Raw genomic sequence first — 7,920 nt, forward strand, 5'->3', positions numbered from 1 at the left:
GCTTTCCAGATGCCTCCAGAGTTATGCGAGGAGTTCGAGCAGTTGAGTCTGGGCTTCTTGCATCATACTTCCAGTGCAGCATTTGAGGCAGTACCGACTCTAGAGTTAGAGATCAGGCAGCATCAGAAAGATGATGAGAAGCTGCAGGAGATTCGTGAGTTGCTCAAGAAGGGCAAGGCTCCTCATTTCAGAGAGGATGATCAGGGTACCTTGTGGTACAAGAACCGGATCTGTGTGCCAGATGTGAAGGATCTTCGGAAGTTGATTCTGAGTGAGGCCCATGACACAGCTTATTCTATTCATCCGGGCAGCACGAAGATGTATTATGATCTGAAGGAACGTTTCTGGTGGTATGGGATGAAGCGTTCAGTGGCAGAGTACGTGGCTATTTGTGACACCTGTCAGCGTGTCAAGGCTGAGCACCAGAGGCCAGCAGGTCTATTGCAGCCTTTGAAGATTCCAGAGTGGAAATGGGAGGAAATCACTATGGACTTCATTGTTGGATTGCCTCGTACTCAGAAAGGGTACAACTCCATTTGGGTAGTAGTGGATCGTCTGACGAAGGTTGCTCACTTCATTCCAGTGAACACTACTTACTCCGGTGCTAGACTTGCAGAGTTGTACATCTCTCGGATTGTCTGCTTGCATGGTGTGCCCAAGAAGATTATATCTGACAGAGGGTCTCAGTTCACTTCTCGGTTCTGGGAGCAGCTCCATGATTCGTTGGATACGAAGCTGCGTTTCAGTACGGCTTATCACCCTCAGACAGATGGGCAGACAGAGAGAACCAACCAAGTGTTGGAGGATATGCTGAGAGCTTGTGCTATTCAGTACGGTACCAGCTGGGATAAGTGCCTGTCATTTGCTGAGTTCTCATATAACAACAGCTATCAGGCCAGTCTGAAGAAGTCTCCCTTTGAGGCATTGTATGGCAGAAAGTGCAGGACTCCTCTCTATTGGGATCAGATTGGTGAAAAGCAGCTCTTCGGTCCTGAGATCATAGATGATGCAGAGCAGATGGTTCAGGCTGTGCGAGAGAATCTGAGGATTGCACAGAGCAGACAGAAGAGCTATGCTGATGGCAAACGGAGGGATCTGACTTTCAGTGTCGGTGATTATGTGTATCTGAAGGTGTCTCCGATGCGAGGAATCCGCAGATTTAATGTCAAAGGGAAGTTAGCACCTCGTTATGTGGGGCCATTCAAGGTGTTAGAGCGGAAAGGCGAAGTTGCTTATCGCCTGGAGTTACCTCTCAGTCTCTCAGGAGTTCATGATGTCTTTCATATATCTCAGCTGAAGAGGTGTTTGCGAGTACCCGAGGAGCAGGCACCCCTGGATGGAGTCGATGTCCAGGAGGATCTGACTTATACTGAGCATCCGGTGAAGATTCTGGAGACATCAGAGAGGGTCACTCGGAACAAGCGCATCAAGATGTGCAGAGTTCAGTGGAGCCATCACAGTGAAGCTGAGGCTACATGGGAGCGAGAAGATGAGTTGAAGAAGACATATCCAGATCTCTTTGCTAGCCCGCCCAGCTAAATCTCGGGACGAGATTTCTTTAAGGGGGTAGGGTATGTAACACCCTAATTTTTAAATTTCAGTATTTATTAATAAATTAATTGGCTTTATTTAATTTTCTAAGGTTTATTGTGTTTAGTTGGCATTTAATCTAATTTTTGTTCCTTAATTGATTAAAATTTATCATAGGTTTAAATTTTTGTTGCATTCATGCTGGTGCATAATTTTACTTGAGTGTGGTTTGAATTCAAATTCAAATTTGAATTCAAACTTTGTTTGAATTAGAACTAGAAAGAGAAAAAAATAGAAATAGAAAACCCAAACCCCACTCTAACCCGGCCCAAGAACCCACCAGCCCAAGACCCAGCCTCTCTCCCTAGTCCGGCCCAAACCCACACTTCCCCGGCCCGGTTCGCTCGGCCCAGGCGAACCCCGCGCGGCCCAGCTCTCCACCCGGCCCAGCTGAGCCCCGCAACGGCCCGCGTCACCCGCACGCCACGCGCGCCTCCCGCCCCGTCAGCCTGCCAGCCAGGGCCCGCTCGTCAGGCCCCTCCCACGCCGGCTCGCCCGCGTCCCTGCCGGTCCCACCCGCCAGCGGCCCCCCGCTCGGGCCGCGCTCGCCCCGCCGCTGACAAGCGACCCCACCTCGTCAGCTCTATCTTCCCCGTCTCCTTCGCGCGCGGCAACGGAAACCGCCGCGATCCCCGGCGAGCCCCGCGCCCGAATCCCGCACGCCGAGACCGGCCCTCCCTTCTTAAACCGCCCTGGCCCTCCCCAGCGCCCCATCTTCCCACACAGCCGCCACCCCTACGCCCCAGCGCCAACCCCGCGACCTCCGCCCGACGCAGAGCACCGCGCCGCCGCGGCCACGTCGCCTTGCCGCGCCACCACCCCTGCCAAGCTCTCCCAGAACTCCGCCCCGAGTCCAGGCTTCGCCTCTAGCCCTCTAACCTCGACCACACCCTTTACGGCGCCGGAATTTCCACCGAGAGCCGCCGCCGGTGAGAAGCTCCGCCCGGTCGATTCCGCACCGCCAGTCTTCCTCCGGTCTCACTGACCCCTCCCCTGGTTTCGCAGCACAACCCTGAAGCTGCCCGTGGCGATCCAGGAGTCCCGAGGACCCCTACGGCGCCACCTCCCCGAGCCCCCGCCCGCGCGCCGCCGCTCGTCACCGACGCCGTCGACTCTGCACGCCTTCATAGCTCGATTCGAGCCTAGGTGAGCACCACACCGACCTTCTTACCCTTTTTGCACCCTTGGTTTGGCACAAACACGGCTTGAACGCACGCGCCGGTGAAGCCTCGCCCTGCCAACCCGCCGCCGGAGCTGCTAGCACCGCTCTGGGCTTTCCCGAGCCCAGCCTGGTGCCCAGGCGTGTTCGTCGTGCCGTGCTCAACACCCAGACCCTCGCACGGGTCAATTTGAGCCCGGGAGCACACGAAACGCCGAACTCCGGCGAGCCCAGCACTGCACCGCCACGGGATTCGTCGCCGGCGGTGACACGCCGCCGCCCCCACGCGCCCAACCACCCTGGGCCGCCCGATCCCAGAAACACGGCCCAGATTAGATCGGAGCCGCAGTAGATCTCGGCCGCCGGATCCAGATCCAAGCGCCCAGATCCAAGCTTACCGTTTCGCTGTGGCAATTTTGCTAAAGAACCCTCGGCCTTTTACTGATTCAACCCGCAGTCCATCTCTGGTGAGAAGTATTTCCAAGTATGCCCTTCCTTTTAGCGCTTAGCCCCCTGACCTCCCTAATATTAGTACCCGCAGTCCAGTTAGGTCTTTTTGCACGCTAGCCCTTAGATTTAATGGTTATTTACGTTTCAGTCCCTGGTTTTAGCAGAAAAGCCCTGAAACTTCAGTTTTCTTACAAATAAGCCCCTGAACCTTGTTTTAGGCCTAGTTTATGCGTTTTAGCTCCGTTTTTAGCGTTCTTTATATCCACGCGATCGTTGTAACGCGTAGAACAGTATTAGACTAGTTTAGGGTGCTGTTTTTATGTATTGATGTACTGTTTCTTAGTTTTTGTTAATGTTTGCTTGTATGCTTATTTCCGTGCATTGTTTTGGCCATGTGTTCGTGAGTAGACGCTGATCCAGTTGAGGAGCCCCAGTACCAGTACCCGGAGCAGCCGTCTTCGGATCACTTTGAGCAGCAGCCAGAGCAGTACGAGGAAGGCAAGTATAACATGAACAACCTATCATCTTTAAATACAATTTCATACTGCATTTTAATACTGTATGCCTTTAAGGATTTCCTAGCCAGTTTATATCCTTTACATATACCTTTGGGTTGCATTTTGGTTAGATGTGCTAGGTTGCTGCGCTATAACACACTCTGGTCCTTTTAATTTAAATTGATTAATGTTTTACTTGAACTTAATTCTGAGAGTGGCACTCTGTGTGGCTTGAGTGGCTCACTTCTCGTTAAAAGATGTTTTTTTTTAGAAACATGGTTTAGGGGGCCAGCAAGGTGCTTACTGCCTGGTTGGCCACTCTCCATAAGGACCGGTTCATAGAGCGACAACCTGGGACAACAGCGCTACCACAAGACTGGAATGGGACGGTCTTGGCTTACTAATTAGGCCATGTTGGTTCGGGAGTAACTTACCGACGGGGCATGGGGGGTGGTGAGCTTCAATGGTGGCCAGGCTACGAGGCTGGTCTGTGTGTCTTGTACCCCCTCGAGGTGGTTACCATCGTTGCGGAGCCTGATTCCTTAGCGGTTACACCTTACCAACGTGTCCTTTGTAACGGCCTCGTAGTGAGTCGCTAGTCATCTCACCTAAGGAAGTGTGATGAACAACTGGCGTAGCTCACGACTTGTGGGTAAAGATGTGCAACCTCTGCAGAGTGTAAAACTGGTATACTAGCCGTGCTCACGGTTATGAGCGGCCCAGATCCTCCTTTTGATTAGTGAAGTTATCTCTTTCCGACGAGGGAGGTGCTTCTCGGGGTTTACCTTGGTGGCTTGGTTTTGGTTTGGTTCCCAGTAGTAGTATGATTAAACTTGATTAATTACTATGTAACTGGGTTAATGGTAATTCATCAACTAGTAGTAAATAGCTTAAATAAAATCTTGCCAACACTTAAAAGCTAATGCAGTTGAGTCAGCCAACCTTAGAGCCTCATAGTTTGTGTTATACTTGTTGAGTACAAGTTGTGTACTCACCCTTGCCTCTTCTCTACTTTTTCCTCTTGGCTACGCTACTGTTGCTCAGTTCCTGCCGACGCGAGGGAGTTCGCTCAGCGCTTCCAGGACTACGAGGACTTCTAGGTGCTTCGTCTCCCAGTCGACGTCCCTGTGGCGCCCTGCTTCAGCTTCGGAGAGTTTTATTCGTATTTTGTACTTCGCTTCCGCTGTATCAGACATTTATGTCATTATTGTAATAAATAACATTCGTATTCGCTTTATTATGTCTTTTTACGTGATATGTGCTATGATATACTGTTCATTCTGTTGTATATACGTGTGACTTGATCCTGGCACGTATATGATTGCTCGGTTTATGTTCTTTTATAAACCGGGTGTTACAAGAGGTAGTACACCGGCCCCAGCCATATTCTCCGGGCAGTCGGATGGCCCGAAAGAGATGGTGGTGTTCATCCACCTCTGGTGCGGCGCCACCTTCGGGACCCCGGTTTCACCGAAAGGACCTCTCGGCGAAAGGTCTTCACGTCCCGCCAGGAGACAAGTTCCCAGCTTCCACCGTACAATACGTATAGCTTCTTGCGGCGGTCATCGTTGTCAGAGTCGGAGTTGTCGTCGTGGTACACGCCCTTCAGCTCCCGAGCGGGGGATTGGTACCCCAGCTCCTTCTCCCCGGCTGCGGCCCTGCTGTCGGAGGCCTTCTCCTTACCAGGCCGCTGGTGAGGAGGCGGTGAGCCGTCCTTGGAGGACTGCTCACACCGCCCACTGACCCGCTTCGCAAGCTTCTGGATCTCGCGGCAGTCAGCGGCACTGTGACGAGTGGTGGGATGCACTGGGCATGAACCCCCGCTGCCACCTTGCGGGCGCGGGCATTTGCCATGCGTATTCTGGCCCCTAGCCGCGGCCGCAGCAGCTGGAACCACTACTGGCGCCGCTGCTGCAACGACTGGTCCGCCAGGATGTGGCTCCCCGCGACTCCGGTTCTTGTTCTTCTTCTTCTTGCCACTGCCCTGAGCGGTAGCACCGGAGCCACCATCTTTGGGGTCTCCGTCTTGGCGGGCTGAGTGCCATGCGCGGCCCTCAGCGGCCCTGGCATACTTGTCTACCAGGGATAAAAGCGTGGTAACGCTTTCCACCTCGTGCGTCGCCAGCTTCTCGAGCATCTTCTCGTCACGTACCCCCTGACGGAAAGCAGTGATAATAGATGCATCGGAGATACGAGGAATGGTGCCCCGTACCTTGGTGAAGCGCGAGATGAATGCCCGGAGCGTCTCTCCGGGTTTCTGCCTCAGAGCATGGAGGTGGGCCTCCACACCATGCTGCTGGTACGCACTGGCGAAGTTCACAGTGAACCTCGCACAGAGCTCCTCCCAGGACTGGATTGTCCCGGGAGTAAGGTTCATGAGCCAAGTCCGGGCTGGCCCGGTCAAGGCTACATGGAAATAGCTCGCCATGACGGCGTCGTTACCACCAGCTGCTGTGATAGCGGTAACGTACACCTGCGGGAATTTCGACGGGTTAGTGGTAATGTCGTACTTCTTCGGCAGGTGCGGGCGGAACTTGGATGGCCATGCCACCGCGCAGAGGTGCTCCGCCAGCGCAGCACAGCCCACCCCAGCCACCGGGGCGCCCAACTGTATCCGGGCGTTCACCGGAGGCTTGGGTGCCGCCACGTCTAAGTCGTCATTGAGGTTGCGTCCCTCAATGTTGAGACAGCGCTCTCGCGCCCTCTCCACGGAGATGCGGGCGTCCTCGCCTGCGTGCCTGCGGTTGAGCTCCGCCCGCGGGTCTTCTGTTCGTGCACCCCTCACTGTAGGGGAGCGCACGGATGCCGACGCCCCCCATGGCGCCGGTGGTAGGGTACCACCGCATTGCCAGGCGGAGATCGTTGCCCAGTCCTTGCAGAACTGGGGGAGGCCTGAGCCAGATGGAGGAGACGGTCAACGTCGTCCCGCCACTGCCTCAGGGCGTCTGGCGATGCTGCAGCAGCCAGAGGGTTGCGAAGCAACTCCCTAGCCGCCGCCAGCGCTCTGCCGCTCGCAGCTTGTGAGGGAACCCTTGACGGGCGCCCTGACTCTTGCCGGCGAGCAGCGCGCGCTACCGCCGATGGTGGCTGCTCCACGGGCACGGTTGCCCCTGGAGCAGGAACGCGAGAGGCATGTGGCGTGGAGGATGCCACACCCTCTGTCATCTCCACGTCGTCCACCCGAACCATGGAGATGAGCACGAGATGAACTGGGAACCAGCTCCCCCTACCTGGCGCGCCAAATGTCGTGGTGTGGCAAACCACAGCCGGGTGGCAGAATGTACCCGCCTAAGCCCAGAGGGTGAGTACTCGGGGGTTAGCTAGTGACGAGTTCGATCTCACCCAAGAACACGATGAACACAGCAGGTTTAGAGTGGTTCGGGCCGCCGGAGCGTAATACCCTACGTCCACTGTGTGCTGTATTGCTCGAGACTGAAGAGTTGGAGCTGAGTCCAGCGTGCGTCTGTGTGTGCTCGAGAGAGCCTATCCTGTGCAGCGGGCGCCTCCCCTTTATATCTCAAGGGAGGCGCGTACATGGCTGCTGGGTCCCCAACAGGTGGCCCCAACGATGTAGTACAAAATAACGTTTTGTTCATATATTATGGCATCGCAGGTAAAGGAGATCTCTCTCCTGGATTTCCTTGCCTGCTCCTGGAATCCCCCGTTCAGCATGTCCAGGCGCTGTCTTGTCGAAACGGCGCCAGGCGTAGCTAGCGGCGTCGCCTGCCACGTAGCTGAACGGGCCGTGTAGCTTGCGGCGTAGGCGGCATGATGGAAAAGTGTCGTGCCGTCGTATCCAATTAATGCGGCAAACGGGCTCTGCCCGGGTGCGGCGCAGGCGGCTGCACTGTGTACCTCGGTAATACGCGGTCTACAGTGAGGACTGACAAAGTCTGCCCTGCGAGCTGTGGCGACGGAGCACGCCTCAACCACCCATATTAAATGCGGTGGGTGGGCGAGTCTTCCAGAGGAAGACTCGCGCCTGCGCCCGCGCCTGCGGGACACGTGGTGGCTCCGGACCCCCCCACCCCAGCGGTATGTTAGTTCTACGCGCGTGGGAGGTCCGGACGGGCGCGATGAGGTCCCGGACCCCTATGGGGGCTCCGGGATCTCGGTGGTTGGCTCGGAGCTTCCCTTCCTCAGGGACACGTGGCGGCTCCGGACCCGTCCCAGAGCGAGGAGCGGGTCCGGGGCCGTTGGCCCGATGAGGTAAGAGCCTGACCT

Source organism: Panicum virgatum, chromosome 3N (genome assembly GCF_016808335.1).
Source record: "Panicum virgatum strain AP13 chromosome 3N, P.virgatum_v5, whole genome shotgun sequence".
Taxonomy (NCBI): domain Eukaryota; kingdom Viridiplantae; phylum Streptophyta; class Magnoliopsida; order Poales; family Poaceae; genus Panicum; species Panicum virgatum.